Raw genomic sequence first — 20,906 nt, forward strand, 5'->3', positions numbered from 1 at the left:
CATAGCTATTGTCACATTTGTTCCGTTGTGTTGTTCTTTTTTGTTTACATCACTGTCCCTCCCTTTATACTTTGAATTTATTCAAGTTGTACCCATTATTTATTTAATCTAAGAAGCAGTAAGCACTCTTCAAATGTTTAGTGAATGAACAAATGGTTGCAGTTTATGAGGAAAGAGATGAAGGCAGGAACACCAGACGGGGCTAATACAATTGTCTGTGTAAGAATCCATGAGGAGCCGAAGTAGAGCTACGGTGGTGGAGTTACTAAGATGGAGATAAATGACAGAGAAGCAACAACAGGCTTGGTAACTGATTAGGTGTTGGAAGAAAGATAGAAAGAGTCAAGGATAACACCAAGGTTTTTCACTTGAGGTAGTGAATAGATAATGGAGCCACTGACCAAAAGAGAGAATACAGGGTGTTTGTGGGAAAAATAATGGGTACAGTATTGGTACCTAAGGCTTGAAATGTCCATGATATGTCCAAGTATAACATTCCAGTTGTTAGTTGCCTTTGAGTTGATTCTGACCATGGTAACCCCATGTGTACAGTGTAGAACTGCTCCATAGGGTTTTTAAGGCTGTCACCTCTTGGAAGCAGATCACCAAGCTTGTCTTCTGAGGTGCTTCTGGGTGGGTTTGAACTGCCAGCCGTTTGGCTAGTAGTTGAGTGTTTAACCATTTGTGCCACTGAGGGACTCCTGGGCATTCCAGTAGGTGGTTAAAAATAGAAATTTTGATTTGAAAGGCATTTGTATATAAACAGAAGCCCTGCTGGCACAATGGTGAAGAACTTCAGCTGCTAACCAAAAGGTCAGCAGTTTGAATCCACCAGCCGCTCCTTGGAAACCCTATGGGGCAGAGCTGCTGTCGTATAGGGTCACTATAAGTTGGAATCAACTCAATGGCAACAGGTTTAGTTTGGTTTTGGTATACAGGCAATAGTTAAAGCCATGGTTATAGATGAGTGAATGGTAGTGGGTGTGACAAATATTTCCTATTTTTCAGATACGTAACAGGATTGTACTGGCCCCCTTGTGGGTGGGTTGGTCCACATGACACGTTTTGTCAATGAATTGTGAGCATAGCATTTAACTGCTGATGCAAGACCTTCCAAAACTCTTCTTCCCTTTGTCATGGCAGTCAACAATGTTCCAGAGAGTAGATGCTCTGTCAGTCTGGGTCTTAGAGAGAAGGTGATGCAGAATGGAGTTCTTAGCCACCTCATGATGGACATGTACTGTGAGTGAGAAGTACTGTGAGTTTTAAGTCACTGAGATTGAAGGGTTTTGTTACCAGAGCATATCTTTGTCACCCCTGACTGATGTAAATGAGAAGAGAAAATGTCTAAGAATGAAAACTCGGGGACACCAGTGTGCTCATTAAACTCTTTTACTTAAAAAAAAAAAAAAAAAGACAGAAACTCAGACCATCTTAATTAAAAGAGCAAGGAGGGAGGAGTATTTATATGGATAAATGAATAGTTATTAAGGAACCTAGACACCTATAAGATTAAGTTAGTCTCATTTCTTTGTCATTGTGTCTGTCCTTCTCTACCTCTTTGATCTAGTCTCATACTACCAACTGGCTAATCTTATCCTCTAGTCTGAATTTCAGAGGAATACAATCCAGTTGCAGAGCTCTTAGCTTTAAGCCACTTCCAGGGCTGCCAACCAGCCAACTATGGGCCATTCTTGGGTCAGGTGCCCATTCTGACCCAAACAGTGCTGTGTTTACCCAGAACACCACCTGGCTCCCCTGAACATGGGAGCTGTGGTCAGGGCAATGCAACTTCAAATGGAATGTTACCACTCTTGTCCCTCTGCAATGTATTTTCCACAGAATTAATGGAAGTTATATTTCACAAATGCAAATCAGATTGTTTCCTAACCCACAAACACACCAATCCCCCAACCCCAGCCTAAGACCTTTATATGGCAATAGGAAAAAACCCAACTCCTTGCCTGACTCACAAAGGCTTTTATGATCTAGCCTTTACCCACCATTCCTACATCATCTCCCCGCATCCTCCCTTTCACACTGCTCCAGCCACACTGGCCTCATGTCTCTCCCTTGGATGAACCAAACTGGTTGCCACTCGGGGTGTTTACACTCTGTCCCTTCTGATCACTCTTGTTCATCACTCTTCCCTGGTTTCTTCTTCTTATTCATTTTAATCTCTATCACCATCTTCTCAGAGGTGACTTCTCTGATTACCCTCGTCTAATGTACTGATCTGTCTGAGTTAGGGTTACCATCCTCCTATTTTCTTCATAGCACATGTCATCATCTGAAATAGCCTTGCATGTTTACTCCTTTACTGTCTGCCTTCTCCAGTTGGAATGAAAGCACCATGAATGTGAACATCTTTTCCATCTTGTGAACCCTTCTGCTGTAATTCCCTTGAATAGTCCCTAGCACAATAAATACTTTTTTAATGGATAAAGGAGATGGTGGGTAGTGTGCTCATTTCCTGGCTATTTTCTGTTAGTCCTCCATCCAGGTAATTCTTGACCCTTCCCTGCCTTGCTGTGCATATCAGGAGGTCGGCATCTATAGACTGCATCACTGAGGTGCCATTGTGCTCTGGTTTGACCAATGAGAGGCACTGGCAGAAAATTAGAGGGTAGTAGGAATGAGAGATGGTCAGGGTAGTTGTCTCTTCTCAAGCTAGCTTTGCTGTGGTTTTGGCAGTGGCTGAATACTTCCATGGCAAAAGTTCCTGTTTAATGTCTCCTTTACTAAATTTCTAGCACTATCCAGGATCTAGTAATGGTTTCCTGATGCTTTGCCATCCCTTGATTAAACTTTCTTTAAAATGGCTTCCGTTTCATGGGGTAGGTGAGAGGCTGACATGTTCAGCATAACTAGCAGTTAAGATTGTGTAACTTATCCAAGGCCACACAGAAAAGTGGAGGAACCAGGTTTCAAATTCAAAGTGAATTCAGGGATTAAGAGGAAACCAGGAGAAACTGTCAGGCTAGAAGGCCAAGGAAGAGAGAGCAACGAGAAGGGAGGAAGAGTCAGCAGAGCCCAGCCTCAATGTAGCACAACTAAGAGAAGGGCCCACAGATGTCTCTTGGATTAAAGAAAAACCAAACCAGTTGCTGTTAAGTCAATTCCAATGCATAGTGACCTTAAAGGACAGAGTAAAACTGCCCCATAAGTGTTTCCAAGGAGCAGCTGGTAGATTCAAACTGCCAACCTTTTGGTTAACAGCCAAGCTCTTAACCACTTAACCACTGTGCCACCAGGGCTATCTCTTTCAAAATTAGCCAACAGGGCCTTATGGAAACCTAGTTCAGTAGAAGGCAAATTGCAGAAGATTGAGAGGTAATGAAAGGTGAGTATAAAAAGTGTGAATTTATATACTCCTCTTGAGAATCTTGAACGTGAGGGATAGAGAGATGGCAGCTAGAATGTAATACAGGATGAGGGAGAAGGGGTTATTGTGAGATATTCCAATGTGCTTATAAATTGAGGTCAAGAAGCTTGGGGAAAGGAAAGGGTTAAGGAACAGACGGGAAGGAAATAAGTGACAAAGCAAGGTTTTGAAGGAGATAAGGGAGAATTGGATTAAGACGTGGGGAGAGGATTAGACGCAGGGGAGGCAATGCTTCCTATGAGCTTCAAAGCAAAGATGTAGCTGTGAATGCAAATTTGCCAGTACTTTGGACATAGTTGTAACTGGAGTCTGTCCTTGAGAATTTATTGGAACACAGTTGAGGAGATGCAGATAGTTTTTCTCTGCCCTTTAATAACCTGGGATATGATTTCCGTGAATTTCTATGATCAGAAATAAGGGCTGATCTCTCATCTCAGTTCTTCAGGTGTCAATGACACAATGGGTAGAATTTGTCAGGCTCCTTGTTACAGACTTTCCACTATGCCTCTGCTTTGGTTACCTTACTTTGTTTATACCTGTGAGGACTGGGAATGAAGTACGAGGGGGAACTTAATCATATATTGTTAACTAATTGCATCTTAAATGCAAAATGGAACCAAAAAACCAAACAAACCCACTGTAGCTGAGTTGATTCTGACTCAGAGCAACCCTAAAGTAGAACTGCCCCATAGGCTTTCCAAGGCGAAAATCTTTATGGAAGCAGACTGCCACATCTTTCTCCCTTGGAGTAGCTGGTGGGTTCAAACCACTGACCTTCTGGTTAGCAGTCAAGTGCTTTAACCACTGCACCACCAGGGCTCCTGCAAAATGGAAAGACACAATTAAATAATTCAGTGGTGAATTACTCTGTAATCTCCAAGTTATCTATTTTATAATTGCATATCCTCATGTACTGTAAGACATTAATATCACTTAAATTTAAGTACATCTGCAATGATAAATAAGTTTTGATATGTGGATATTGAAGCTAATGGTTAAAATTAGTTTGCTGTAATTTATTGTTATTCATCCAGTTGTTAAAATTGTTGTTGTTGGTTGCTATTGAGTCAATTCCAACTCATGGCAACCCCATGTGGAATACCTTTTTCTTCTAGGTTTGGTGATCTGTAATTGTCTTTCCCTTTCTGGACTCCCACCTAAGCCTTTGACTGGTGTGTTTTGGGGGAGATTTTAGGGTTCTGAGATCAAAATTAGGAATCTAGCTTAATTTACTAATGGGGTTCCAAACCCAAAACCAAACTCATTGCTCTGGAGTCAATTCCAACTCATGTTGATTCTATGTGACAAAGTAGAACTGTTCCATAGGGCTTCCAAGCCTGTAATCTTTATGGAAGAAAACTGCCACATCTTCATCCCATGGAGTGGCTGGTAGGTTTGGACTGCCTACATTTCGGTTAGCAGCTGAGCGCTTTAACCACTGTGCCACCAGGAATCCAATGTGGTTCCAGAAGCCTTGAATTTATTGTGAAACTCTGTGCCAAATAAACATATATCTGGGCATGCTTCAAAGACTACTCCTGCAGTCAGAGGAAACCGAAGTGGAAGTATACTGCATCAAACGGTGGTATCAAGAGAAGAATGCCATTCCTCAGAAGGCGCTCCAGCTGGCAAGGCAGAGTTTGGGCACCCTTTTTGAAACACTTTACAGATGAGAAAATGCCTTTTCTTTTCATACTTGCTTAAAATTTCTTTTTCAAATGAGGATATCTGGAGTCAGTATGAAATTTCTATCTCAGTGTTAAGCATCTAGTTCTTTCTAAATGATGTGTATTCATCTTATTTGTTCAACAAGAGTATATTGATGGTATACACTTTGCTAGACTTCCCTGAGACTATAAAGCTGAATTAAAGTCACTCCTATCATCAAGGAGTACTGTCTAATTATGAAGAAAAGAACAATAACTCCGCTATGAAACATACATGATGTGTTCATCAGAGTAGTGCTAAGAGGTTTAAGATGGCAGAGGCACTGGGAGTGATTCCTGATGGGGTGGGCATATCCAGATAGTAGTTTTAGTTCGGTTTCTTGGCTGTATTTAACTTGACACTTCAAACTGCAGGCTTTCTTGCCACCTTGAGCAAACTGTGGAAGTAACCAGACTTCTTCCACAATTATCCCTATCACATTACAGTTGGGGTAGGGGGTGTTCTAATCTTATCCAGCCCTGATCTGCCATCATTATGCTTACCCACCTGCCCATACTTTACCAAGTACACATCTTCCTGAGGAATATTTCCCAATTCCCTCTCCTCATGCATTACTCTTTGCTACATATTTGACCCAGAAGAAGTGGGTCTTGACCAAAATGACAAGTAAGAATTAGTGGAGAAAGGAGAAGAACCCACTTACACCAGCTAAAGAATTGTTTAGCTAGGCCAGGAACCAATTTCTACTCACGTAAGAAAATAAAAATTAAAAGCTGTTGTTTAGACATATCTTCCTTTCCAGAACAGTCAGAATATTTGGTGTTTCCAGTTTTCGTTCATCTTAATTCTGTGGAAAATGGAATTTCAATGTACTAACTATAAAACTGTTATCATCACCAAAAAACCAGTGTATGGCCACATATGTAGGTATATAGGCATATATATGTGTATATATATATATATATACAGGTAGGTACAGGTGAGTACATACATGTGCACAGACAGAAGAATCTACATGTGTACATATAGACGTATGTGTATGCATAGGTATTAGTAGAGGGTACAGTTACAGATACTTCTCAGACATAATAAAACCCCTTGTGAAAATGGTTTTCTGGGTTTGAAGACTTAGGACCTTAGTCTCGTGGGACAAATCAGTCAACTGGCACCACAAAATTCATGTTTTACATACTAGTGAGGTGAGAAGCATCTGGGGTCTTAAAAGCTTGCAAGCAGCCATCTAAGATATAACTATTGGTCTCGACTTGTCCAGAGCAAAAGAGAAAGAAGAAAACCAAAAACTCAAAGAAGAATCTAGTCTATAGAGCTAATAGCCTACACGAGCCAAGGCCTCATCTACCTTGAGACCAGAAGAACTAGATGATGCCTGGCTACCACTACCAACTGTTCTGATCAGGGCCATAATAGATGGACCTTGATAGAATGGGAGAAAAACACAGAACAAAACTCAAATTCTTAGAAAGTCCAGACTTACTGGACCAGTCGAGACCAGAGAACTCCCTGAGATTATTGCCCTGAGATCCCATTTGAATCCTGAACTGAAACTATCCTCTGAGGTCACCTTTTAGTGAAATAACAGGTTGGCACACAAAGTAAAGGATATTACCTGTGAATACAGTGCTCCATTACAAAAACCACCTACATGAGACCAAAAGGTCAATAAGTACTCTAAGCAAAGATGAGAAGATAAGGGGACAGGGAAACTAGAGTACTGAAAACAGAACAACCATAATGCAATTAAAGAGAATGTTGACACATTGTAAAAAATGTGACTAATACTGCTGAAAATTTTGTGTAGAAATTGACAAAGGGGAAATGAATTTGCTGTGTAAACTTTCACTGAAAGAACACACAATCAAATGTTATTAACAAAACAAAACAAAAGCTGTTGTTCATTCATGACCAAAACCAAACCTATTGCTGCCGAGTCAATTCTGACTCATAGCAGAAGACAGAGTAGAACTGCCCCATAGGGTTTCCGAAGAGTGGCTAGTGGATTTGAATTGCTGACCTTTTTGGTTAACAGCCTGAGCTCTTGACCATTGCGCCTCATTCATAACAGTAGGTTAAAACGCCAAGCCTTGAAATTATAATTGTTACTACCCATTAATGTACACTCATAGTGCTGCTCAGTGGAGTCACTACATTAATTAATGCCACTACATTAATCTTAATATGTAGGATATTAGGGAGAAAAATGAGTATAAAATATTCCCTCTAAATTTTTAAAAAGTGAAAAAAAGAAAAATTCAGAATATTCTATTGCTGCCAGTGAACCCTGCTTTCTGGTAAAGAAAATATGATCAGGGACTGGTATTGATTATTTTCACAGAACAAATCTATTACTTTTTAGCCTCACAGATGTATACAGAATTATGTCTTCTAATATTTATTAAGTACTTATGGTTCTTAAACTCTTCTCACAAATCAAAAATCCATGATTAGAGAAATTTTTGAGAATCTGAATTTGAGTTTACATCAAAAATTATTGGTTTCATTTATTACATATGAGTTAGGGAGAAGAAATTCATTTTGCTGATCTCCAGGCTTAATGATACCAACCTGGTTGGCATTCTTTTCCTCAGCTCTGAATGATATTCCTCCTAAATCCCGTGCGCTCTGTCAAAGAGGAAGAAGAGGGAAACCCTCCCAGAAACAGAAGGATTTGTCCTCAGTTAAAAGAAGGACAAAAAGCACAGGAGTAGATTCGCTTGCCTGCTAAACCACCGAATAAGATCTTATTCAATCATTACCTATTTGGAACAACTACCATTTTCCCAGAAGCCCTGGTGGTACAATGTTTAAGCACTCTGCTGCTAACTGAACTGTTGGCGGTTCTAACCCACTCAGCTGCTCTGCAGGAGAAAGACCTGGGCACGTGCTTCCGTAAATATTACAGCCTAGAAAACCCATATGGAGTAGTTCTACTGGGTCACTTGGGGTCTGTATTAGTTGTAATTGACTATACAGCACCCAACAATGATAACAGTATTATAAGGGATGTTCCCAGTATTATAAGGGATACACAGAGGCTGAGACTGCTCTCAAGGATCTGTCTTCCAGTGTGAGAAGGCATAAACAACTACAGCGTGGAGTGTTAAGTACAAGGACAGCACTAAAGAAGGAAACACTAAATCTGTCTGGGAGTTAGAGAAAGTTTTGCAGCAGAGATGATATTTGAGCCGGATCTCGAAGGAGGAGTATACACTTATATATATCCTGCTCTTTCCAAAAGGCTTTAAGGTGCCTTGGAGGAGAATTAGGGTTTGATAAGACAGAGGAGGAGTAGAATAGCATTTCAGGAACAGGAAGCACCAAAGCACCCTAGTGTGATAGGGCATGATACGCTTGATACAATGTTCTGAGGGCAGGTGCATAGAGTACCCGCTGGAGCCTAGGGGAAGCAAGCCCAATAGTATCAACCATGTGCCTTGTCCTCTAACAGTGGTTTTCAAGCTAGAGGTGCATGAGGACTAAAAAGCCTTGGAGGGCTTTTCAAAGTACAGGTCACTGGGCCCCAAGAATTTCTGAAGATATTGAAAGAAACACATGAATCAGGCATAGGAAAATAAAAACTTTACCTCTATTACTGATAGAAGGAGAAATGTGGCACAATGGTTAAAGCACTCAGCTGCTAACTGAATGGTGTGTGGTTCGAACCCACAATCTGCCTTGCTCTGCAGGAGAAAAGCTCTCGTGATCTGCTCCCATAAAGATTACAGCCTAGGAAACCCTATGGCAGTTTTACTCTTATAGGGCTGCTGTGAGTCAGAATCCACTCAATGACACACAACACAACATTGCTAATGGAGTTCATAAAGAATGCATTTTATCTTAGTGTAAGACTGAATCAATAACCCTCTGCCTCCAGTCTAGTCCTTTGGACAGAGCCGATGGCCTAGGTTAGTGCAATTGCATTGCAGACTCAAACTTCATTGGCTCTTACCCACCACCAGGTAGTTCATTCCACCATTGTGTGGAGGAGTAAGGGGTGGAAAGCAAGAAGCCAAGACAAATACTTCCTCATGGAAACCACAGGATGAATTACTTGGGACAGATATGTTTTTATAATAGAGTTTTAAGGGGTTATAATAAAATAACAATGACTAACAATAACAGGCCCTAGGCATCTGTCAGTTTGTTGTACTGTTGGGGCTTGCATGTTGCTGTGATGCTGGAAGTTATGCCACCAGTATTCAAATACCAGCAGGGTCACCCAGGGCAGACAGGTTTCAGCTGAACTTCCAGCCTAAGACAGACCAGGAAGAAGGACCCAGAAGTCTACTTCTGAAAAGAATTAGCCAGTGAAAACCTTATGAATAGCAATGGAACACTATCTTATGCTGGAAGATGAGCCCCTCAGGTTGGAAGGCACTCAAAAGATGACTGGGGAAGAGCTGCCTCCTCAAAGTAGAGTTGACCTTAATGACATGGATGGAGTCAAACTTTTGGGACCTTCATTTGCTGATGTGGCGTGACTCAAAATGAATAACAACAACAACAAAAAAAGCTGCAAATATCCATTAATAATCAAAATGTGGAATGTACAAAGTATGAATCTAGGAAAATTGGAAAGCATCAAAAATGAAACGGAACACATAAAGATTGATATCCTAGGCATTAATGAGCTGAAATGGACTGGTAGTAGCCATTTTGAATCGGACAATCGTATGGTCTACTATGCAGGGAATAACAACTTGAAGAGGAATGGTGTTGCATTCACCATCAAAAAGAACATTTCAAGATCTATCCTGAAGGATAACACTGTCAGTGATCACACAATATCCATACACCTACAAGGAAGACCAGTTAATACAATTATTATTCAAATTTACAAACCAACCACTAAGGCCAAAGATGAAGAAAATGAAGATTTTTACCAACTTCTGCAGTCTGAAATTGATTGAACATGCAGTCAGGATGGTGACTACTGGTGATTGGAATGCAAAAGCTGGAAACAAGTTGGAAAATATGGCCTTGGTGATGGAAACGATGCTGGAGATCGCACGACAGAATTTAGCAAGAACAATGACTTCTTCATTGCAAATAACTTTTCTCACTAACACAAATGGTGACTATACCTGTGGACCTTGCGAGATGGAATACACAGGAATCAAACTGACTACATCTGTAGAAAGAGACGATGGAAACGTGTGATATCATCAGTCAGAACAAGACCAAGGGTCAACTGTGGAACAGACCATCTATTGCTTATTTGCAAGCTCAAAGTGAAACTGAAGAAAATTAGAACAAGTCTATGAGAGCCAAAGTATGAACTTGAGTATATCCCACCTGAATTTAGAGACCATTTCAAGGATAGATGTAATGCATTGAACACTAGTGACCGAAGACCAGACGAGTTGTGGAGTGACATCAAGGACAACATACATGAACAGTGCAAGAGATCATTAAAAAAGACAGAAAAGGAAGAAAAGACCAAAATAGAAGAGACTCTGAAACTTGCTTTTGAACTTAGAGTAGCTAAAGCAAAAGGAAGAAATGATGAGGTAAAAGAGCTGAAGAGAGGATTTCAAAGGGTGGCTCAAGAAGACAAAGTATTATAATGACATGTGCAAAGACCTGAAAGAACTGAAGAAAAAATTCAAGCCTCGAGTTGCAATAGTGAAGGATTCTATGGGCAAAATATTAAATGATGTAGGAAGCATCAAAAGAAGGTGGAAGGAATACACTGAGTCACTGTACCAAAAAGAATTGGTCGCCATTCAACCATTTCAGGAGGCAGCATATGATCAGGAACCTATGATACTGAAGGAAGAGGTCCAAGCTAGACTGAAGGCATTGACAAAAAACAAGGCTCCAGGAGTTTACGGAATACCAATTGAGATGTTTCAACAAATGGATGCAGTGCTGGAAGTGCTCACTCACCTATGTCAAGAAATTTGGGAAAAAGCTACCTGTCCAACCAACTGGAAGAGATCCATATTTATGCCTATTCCCCAGAAAGGGGATCCAATCGAAAGTGGAAATTATCCAACAATATCATTAGTATCATTTAAAAGCAGCGGCAGCAGTATATCAACAGGGAACTACCAGAAATTCAAGCCAGATTCAGAAGAGGACACGGAACCAAGGATTTCATAGCCGTTATCAGTTCGATCCTGGCTGAAAGCAGAGAATTCCCGAAGGATGTTTACCTGTGTTTTACTGACTATGCAAAGGCATTCAGCTGCGTGGATCATAGCAAATTATGGATACATTGCAAAGACTGGGAATTCCAGAACACTTAATTGTGCTCATGAGGAACCTGTACATCAAGAAGCAGTAGTTCGAACAAAATAAGGGGATACTGAGTGGTTTAAAGTCAGGAAAGCTGGGTGTCAGAGTTATATTCTTTTGCCATACCTATTCAATCTGTATGCTGAGCAAATAATCTGAGAAGCTGGACTATATGAAGAAGAATGGGGCATCAGGTTTGGAGGAAGACTCATTAACAACCTGCGTTATGCAGATGACACAACCTTGCTTGCTGAAAGTGAAGAGGACTTGAAGCACTTACTAATGAAGATCAAAGATCACAGCCTTCAGTATGGATTACACCTCAACATAAAGAAAACAAAAGTCCTCACAACTGGACGAATAAGCAACATAATGTATGATAAATGGAGAACAGACTGAACTTGTCAAGGATTTTATTTTATTTAGATTCACAATTAACACCCATGGGAGCAAGCCAAAAAAAAAAAAAAAAAAAAAAAAAACCACCCCGTTGCTGTCGATTCTGGCTCATAGTGACCCTACAGGGCAAAGTAGAACTGCCCCATGGGGTTTCCAAGGAGCACTTGGTGAATTCAAAGTGCCGGCCTTTTGGTTAGCAGCCTTAGCTCTTTACCACTGTTCCACCAGGGTTTCCCATGTTGTACCAGAGACCCTTAAGGACCTAATGGAACAGAGCTGAAGTACCAACCTGGCCTGGCCAGATTGTTAACTGAAAAATAAACTTTATTTAGGCTTCTGTAATTTTGAGGCCTATATCCATTTAACATTTATACTGATGAGTACACTTATTTATGTCTGTTACTAAAGATATTCGTTAAAATATTCAATACAATGTGTACGATGAACTACCTAATTAAAAAAAAAAAAAGATTTGATAATGAAGACGAAGAAGCTGGACATGGAGAAATAAAAAGAACAATTTCTTGTTTTGTTATGAAATACTGATAGAAGCATAGATCACTGTTATAAAACTGGCCCTTTCATTCATTCCTCAGATATTTTTTGATCAAATGTGTCAGCCACTGGAAGGTACAGTGAATATAAAAATGAAAAAGACACTGTCCCAGCCCTCAATAGGTTCATAGTTTTCTTGCAGAGGAAAGATATACATAGATAACATTGTTTGATTCATTTTAAAAAGTAAACTAAAAGGAAAGAAACTTCATTTCAGAGTTATAGGTTATTCGGCAATGAGAACACCAGCCATTGAGGTTTGGCACAAATAAGTTTGAGCATCTAAGAAAATTAAATATACTACTTTCACCCGTGGTGATAATTCTGTCTGGTGAATACGATAAAAAATTTTTTTCCCTTTTAATGATCACTTGTATTTCTATGGGAATTCACTTTATAAAGAATTTCTTTAAATAAAATATCCACTTGTTTAGTCAAATGCTTGTTAAGTCAGCTGATGAGAGAGATGCTAAAAAGAAAAAGGAATTTAAAGCTTAATTCTTAGGAAACTGCAACTTAATGATCACTCAAAATCGGGCTAGATTTTAATATGAGAATAGAAGACAATGACTTAGAAGGGCAAATACTTTGTTTATTCTAGTAACATCTATTCTATGGTTAAGTACCAAAAAAAAATCATACATATTTAATATTATATTTATTAATTCATCTACAAATAAAAAAAAAATTTTTGCCCTATGAAAATTGGTAAAAAAGGATATGGCTTGAGTTAATTAATAAATAAGCATCAATAAATATAGGAAATATTACTGCTTTGTATAATGAAACTAATATTGAAAAAGAAATACTCGGTTTAAATATTTTTCCTTGGTTTAAAAAACAACAAAAAAACTGACCAGACTCCTTTTCAGATTTAACACCTGTGAATAAAGTTAAGATTATTATGGATCTGAATTTCTGTTTTTATATCATTATTGCTTTCAAAGTAGGTTGATAAACTAACATTTACTTTCAACCAGTGAAAATCTCTGAATTTAGAGTAAGTTTTAAAAATCTATTTAATAAAGAGAATTATTCTAGGTGGACATTTTTGCATAATTCCTCCTCATATCCCCAGTTTATAAAATATACATTTTTAATAGTCTACACATTTTCAATAAACAAGGGATTTATTTCAAAATTACATTTGTACTAGAGCCATACCTCAGGTTAAACAAAAAAGAATTGGTTCAGTGAGGCACAGATAGGCTGCTTTGAGCATTATTCCTTGGGCTGCTTTTAGACTTCAGTATGAGTAATCAAAGATTCTCTCCTATATTAGTTTCATACTGGGGCTACAGTGGAAAGAGTACTCTAAAGAATGATTTCCTTCCTGGTATTACAGGCAGACTATTAAGCAACGTGGTTTCTATTGTCTAAGTTGCCTCTAAACTTTATTTTGGAAACTGAGCTCCGTACCAGGTTTTCTCATAGAGAGGGGCATCTTCCCTAATTACTCCCACTGTCTCAGGATGATACAGATAATATGAAGACCTTACTGCATAAGAAATATATACTGAAAACACATGCATAAAAGTATCAGAAGGAAATACAGCAACATTCTTTCGTTTTGGTGTTAGATTTATGAGTGATTTTTTTTTTCAAAATCTTCTCAGTGTTTTCTATCCTTTCCAATTCTCTACCATAAAACTTTAATAGATTTTGATGTGTGTTTATTTGCAATTCTAAGAATCAGCTTTATTCTACAAAGGTAAATGGGTGAAAAAGAAATTGCAGTGGGGTTTCTATCTCCCCAGTGAAGACAGTTGGGCCCACAGGTGTCTTGCCCAGGATCAGGTAGAGAGGCTAGAGAATACCATCAATCCTTTCTAAGAAAGCCCTACCTTGGTGTGCTTACGAGGCTAAGTACTGGTGAAGAGCCCTCATGCTTCTTAGCAACCCATGATAAACACAGGTAAGGATGAGCCAATGCTCTAAATATTTTAGACAACCCAAATTCAATTTAAGTAAAAAATGTTTACAGTGATGTTGAAAAACTTTTCCCAATGGGAAAAAAATCAAATGGTGTATCGCTGACTTACTCAAAAAGAAATTGCATTTTTGTTTAAGAATGCCATATGGTGATTACTAATTTATTAGATAGAGGCTTGGAATGCATTTATGTAAATTTGTAGATGCATGGCATTTTAATGAATTGTCTTTTTTTTTTTTTTGCCGTAGAATTCCAAGTATAGCTTATCTCAGTAGCATTGGTTTTTGGTAATGTTTGACAAATTTTTGGAATGGTTAACATGAGATCCATTGTTGTTCTACGACATCAAAGTAGCAAGGAAGCACTTTTTTATTTTAAATATTATTTGGTTAGTGAAAAAAGTAAAATCTGTTTTGTGTTGGTGTTGCTGTTTTTTTCCACTCTGAATCAGATTTTTGTTGGGCTAAAAGCCATTTTTCTTCTTTTCTTGGAGTAAAACTTTTGTATTTTTTCAGCCAAGTTTTTATTTGAGTACTTTCAGACAAAATATAAAGGTGGAGAAATATTAAACTGGTAAGACTGCTTTCTAGGTGTTCAGTTTTAACTTCAAAGCACACAGACACACACACACATACACACAATAAAATGAGGGAAAGAATAACGTTGCACTGAGTTGTTAAGACCTACAGCATTTGTTTTTAATAACACTCATATTCTCAGAACAAATAAAAAATGTTTCCCCTGGTGAAATAATGTTTGCTATTTATTATATGATACATAGTTCAATGAAACGAGAAATAAGGGCAAGAGTAGACAAATCCTAAAGAAAACCTTCATTATGCAAATTTTCTCAGTAATAACCTCGGAAAACATACCTCACCCAGTGTAACTATTTCAGCTGAGTTTACACAAAGATGGTGTTCTATCGAACTCTGCTGGAGTTGGGCATTCACACATTTCTGGCTAGAATAAGGTTTCTAAAGATTGCTAAAGCCTCATCTAAAATTTTACATAATTTCTTATCTTAATTATCTTAAGCAGGATTTTCCCCTTTTCATATTCAGTGCTTCTGTTGATCAATGTTTTGAAACACCAATTTCCCCCAAAATAAGAAGATGATCATGGTTTCAATTGTCAGCTATCAGCAGTCATTTTTGCTTTTGCAAGCTGCTTTGAAATTGTTGTTAGCATAACAACAAATAACCTCATGCCGAGTTTTGGTAATGTCCATATAGGCATTTCATCTGTGGGATGTACATTACATCACGGATGAACACAACAGTAAATTGTAATTATTTGAAGTCTTCTGGTTTTAGCCTAATGGTTTTTTCATTTAACTGACTTTGGTTGGGTGGGGGTGAAGAGGGGACTCTTAAAGAACAAAAACAATTTGAAATTAAATACAATCTACATTACTTTTCACAAATTGGGAAAAGACTCCGTAGGGAGTAAACTAAAGCAGTTTTAACACATCAGGTTTGATGAATGTCATCTGTTACTGCCGCCTGCATAATTTGCTTTCTTTGGTTTACTATCTGCAGATCCTGGTGAAGGGCTCTGCCTCCAATACCAGTACAATATGGATCAAGGCGTTTTTTCCAAGGAGTTGCGCAACAAGCAAATGACTATACCATTCAGGACATGGGAGAGAGATTCAGCCTGGAGATATGCATTTAGAAAGCTGCAGCGTTTTAGCCAGTGACTAGCCACTGTTGAGTCAACTCCAACTCATGGTGACTCCATGTGTGTCAGAGTAGAACTGTGCTCAATAGGGCTTTCAGTGCCTGGCTTTTCTGAAGTAGATCACCTGGCCTTTCCTCCATGACAAGTCTGGGTAGACTGCAACCTCCAACCTTCAGTTACTAGCCAAACCCATTAACCATTTGTACCACCCGTTTCAGTAGTGGGTAAAGCCATAATAGGAAACCCTGGTGGTGTAGTGGTTAAGAGCTACAGCTGCTAACCAAAAGGTTGGCAGTTCGAATCCACCAAGTGCTCCTTGGAAACCCTATGGGGAAGTTCTACTCTGTCCTATAGGGTCACTATGAGTCAGAATCAACACGATGGGAACAGGTAACATGTAAAGCCATAACAAGGGATGGAGTCATGTAGGAATAATAAAAGATCAGTCCGTATCAACCCTCTAAAACCCATGTCTTTTTTTTTTTTGGATAAACACAATACCTTTTCACCCTACCCTCACTGAGAATCATAGCTTCAATGCTTAAATCATTCCAGCTTCAGTTTTTGCAATCTGTATTACAAAACCAAGCTTAGTTTTCAAACTACTGTAAAATTTAATATGCATTTTCAGACTCAACATGCAAAACCCCCAATGAATGAGAAGAGCAATGGGCTGAGCTTGGTAACTCTACTAAGAGAATAGCCACGGCTGCCCGGCCCACCTCACAGAGTGGCTGAGAGCAGCAAATGAAGCTAGATAGGGGCTGTTCTTTGAGACTCAGTATACAAAAGTTAGAATTTACACAGCACTCTTGATAGAAACAGATACTATCTATTTCTAAATATATGTGCATTGGGAAATCTTTGTTTTCATACTTGCTTCGGGAGCTCCAGCATGGTATATTACAGCGATTAATAGTTCTATTCATTGCACAATTTCAACCACATGGCTGCAATGTGACTCACAGTAGATATATTTTATTACATGCTTTCACATCATTTGCTCCTGTCTTGACGTTTAATAGTTCTCTAAATCCAAACCTAGCAAGGCAAATGGAGTGGCTCATGAATAGGTGTGGGCAGTAGCATAGGTATCTTTTGTTCAACTTGGACAAGCTTGGGCTTACGGTCAAGATTTCGTGGAACTCCATGGATTGGTTTGTCAATACCTTATTGTTCTGTACACTATCCTGCTTACAGTGGTCAGAGTCTTTATTGGCACTAATATCAGTAAAATATATCCTGCAAACAAAAACAGCATTTTTACATTTAAAGAGATTTTTCATATTGATAACAGTTAGAAATTTGAGTGAGCTTGGGGTGTTACTTAATGGTGTTTTGTCAAAGAGAACCAGGAATATGCCTAATGTTGCCTCAACTAATCATTTTCTCCCCCGATTTCTCTGTGAGGCATCTTCTTATAAACCAGATGATTCCAGGAAGAAAATAACCAAACAAAAACAGTAAGAAACATTTTTATTATGGGATTTTGGCTCCAGGCCACAGTGCAAAGTTCTAGTAAACTTGGCTGCCTCTTGAAAGGCTCATTTTTCTTGAGCTAGTTAGGCCTAACTAGCCTCAGGCTAAAGCAGGCTGTTAGCACTGCTCTCCTTTAATGTTCCAAAGGCAGCAGTCCTAAGACTGCGGTGGCCACTAGTGGAAATGGAGTCTCAGAACCAAACAAGAAGACCCCGTTAGCTTTCCTGAGTGTTGCTAAAGTGACCTAGGCTGTGCTCCAGACGTTGGGAAGGGAGAAGGGGAAGAGGACAACACTTCCATTCCCCTATCCCCTTTCCATCTCATCAGCCAGGTGGTTGGGAGCAAGAGAGAGGAGAGAGGCCTGGGGAGACCTGCTATTAAGTGAACTCTGATTCATGGCATCCCCGTGTGTGTCAGGATAGAACTGTGCTCAATAGGGTTTTCAATGGATGATTTTTTCAGAAGTAGATCACCAGGCTTTTCTTCTGAGGTGTCTCTGGGCAGACTTGAATCCCCAGCATTTTGGTCAGCAGCCGGTGCTTTAACTATTTGAACCACCAAGAGTGGTTCACCCGTGGTGACCTGTAACCCTTTGGAAAACTTTGACCCTAGAAAATAGCATCTTAATCAATACGCTGTGATCTTACCAGTGCAATCAACCCTCCTCCCTAAAGTGGTACACAGCATGTGAATGTGAAGTAGAATTGTCCACCAAGGAGCAACACAAATATTTCAAGTATTTGAGTATGTTTCCTAAATAAAGTAACATTTTGTAGTCTTCTTGTTTTCTGTGAGGTGGGTCTCTGATAGAAAGAGATTTTATTGGGACCCCAAGTCCCTGAAAAACACATCAGCTATCTTCTGATTCCACAGGGACCACTGAAAAAGTCTAAGCATGCACACATTCTTTATAGTAAGACTCTGGCATGGAACCAAAGCCCTAGTGAGCAAGACTGAGTCATGCAGTCTATAAGGCCTCCTTTTGTGCCATTGGCCTAAAGCCTAGATTAAAAGAAATCAAAGAGGACTCTTTGGCTTCTTTGCCTGAGACCAGTTGTTGCTGTTGTTGTTATTGTGTGCCATGGAGTTAATTCTAACTCATAAAAAAAAATAATAATAATTCTAATTTTTGCTTTCAGAGTCTCACCACTTCAATAGTAAGGCAGGAGAGACAAGCTCAAGAAAAACAGCACCTACAGTAAAAGTGTGTTTCTCCTTCATGCTTAGAACTGACTTTACCTAAATAACCAAGTCCTAGCCCACTTGTGTTTTTTTAGCCCACTTGATGAGGCGATGAGACAGTGGTGCTTCAGTGATAGAAGTCTTGCCTTTCATGCAGGAGACCCGGGTTTGACTCCTGCCCAGTGCACCTCAAGCACAGCCACCACCTGTCTCTCAGTGGAGGCTTGAATGTTGCTATGACGAACAAATTTCAGTGGAACTTCCAGATAAAGATGGGCTATGAAGGAAGGCCTGGCAATCTACCTCGAAATTTCAGCCAGTGAAAACCCTGTGGAACACAGTGGTCTTATCCACAACCCATCATGGGGATGGCATAGAACTGGGCTGCATTTTGTTCCATTGTGCATGAGGTCACCATAGGTCAGGGGCCCACAAGACAACACAAGGCTGGTATTTGTGAGTGTGTGTGTGTGTGTTGGGAGTAAAGAGAATGTTAATACAAAAGGCACATGAAAAAACATACTATATATGATACAAAGAACAAGGAAATTGAGATTCACAATGAACCCTAAAGGTACCAAAGTCACAGCTGTTTACATATCTGTGAAAACCTTCACCCACTGGCTGACTGAATTAGCGCCTTCATTGTATCTACCCCTAGCTCCCTGGGCTTCTCCTGAGACACATCCGTTATTCTTCTATAGCCATTTTCTCCTTAGACTGGAAGCTCCTTGAGGGGCAAGATGTTTCTGTGTGTTCCCTAGCATTTAGCAGGCACTCAGTACATTTTTTTCTCATTGAATGGCATTTAATCTTGTCCTTGGCTATAACTTCTATTCAGGGTAGCTATAACCTTGGGTATGGTATTTAAGATGAGGGCTTCTTCACCTTCCCACAAATACAGAGTGTTTAGCCAACATTAATCTTAGGTGTATTGACACTTCAATAACCAATTGTGATGGTTAAGGTTGTGTGTCAATTTAGCTGGGCCATGATTCTCATTGGTTTGGCAGTTATGATGTAGTTTGGCAGTTATGTAATGATGTAGTCATCCTCTATTTTGTGACCTGATGTAACTATCCTCCATTTGGTGATCTGATATAATTATTCTCCATTGTGCGATAGCTCATAACGTAATCACCTCCATGATGTGATCTGATGGGATTAGCCATTCAGTTGCAAGGCAAGTTTCCTCAGGAGTGTGGACTGCACTATATATATATATATATATATGGATGTTCTTGCAAAAGTTGCTTGCTTACTCTGGATCCTGCATCTGGCTCATCATCATCTGACCTCTGGTTCTTTTTCGTTTTTATTCTTTCACTAAATTTTGAAACCATGGTCCCCAAACCTCTGCCCCCCTACACTGGCCTTTGAAGGAGGGAGGGGTTTTTCACTAATTAGATAGTAGATAAGGACTATTTTAACCAAAGGGAAAGACAATATGCAATACAGGAGAGGTTAGCACAACTGGACTAAACCAAAAGCAAAGAAGTTTCCTGACCTTTGATTCTTGGGCCTTGTGTCAGCAATTTGTCATCTGACCTGCCAACATTGGAATTCGCCAGCTCCACAGCCCTGTGAGCCAGTGGCCTGCCATCTGACCTGCTGATCTTAAGTTTGTCAGCCCCAGCAGCTATGTGAGTCAGGAGCTGCCTCCAGACTGATAGCTCACCCATGGACTTGGGACTTGCCAGCCCCTACAACTGTATGAGCCATTTCCTTGGGATAAATCTCTCATCTCTCTCTCTCTTTCTATATATATATATATATGTAGATGTATTTTTTTATATGCTTCTCTAGACAATGTTTTGCTTCTCCCATAAAGATTTACATCCTAGGAAACCCTGTGGGGCAGTTCTACTCTGTCCTATAGGGTCGCTATGAGTCAGAATCAACTTGACAGCACCCAACAAATATATTAAATATGTTTTTAATTGTTAATCACTCAGACTAGGTTATGGTCCCCTTGTTTAATGTGTTGGTAACCCAGGGGACATCTACCTTTTAAACCTTCCCTTGTAATGCTCTCATAAAACTCTGTATTCCAGTTTGATGATAAACTCCAGTGAGATAGGAGACTAGTTTGTTCACTGCTGGGTTCCCAGGACCCAACGCCCTGTTTAGTATATAAGAGGTGCTTAATAAGCATTTGCTGAATATAGGAACAAAACACTCAGCAAATTTTTGTGTAGACGCTAATAATTAAGTGTAAAGTCACTTTGCTTTACACCTTCAAGTTTTCCTTCAAAGAGTCATTAGAGGACCAATGTGTATGCTGCCTATTGTGATTACTCAGTCATTCATGTTGAAGACAGTTTGTTTCAGCAATTCTTACATTTCATTAGAAAGACAAAAGAA

Source organism: Loxodonta africana, chromosome 14, assembly GCF_030014295.1.
Source record: "Loxodonta africana isolate mLoxAfr1 chromosome 14, mLoxAfr1.hap2, whole genome shotgun sequence".
Taxonomy (NCBI): Eukaryota; Metazoa; Chordata; class Mammalia; order Proboscidea; family Elephantidae; genus Loxodonta; species Loxodonta africana.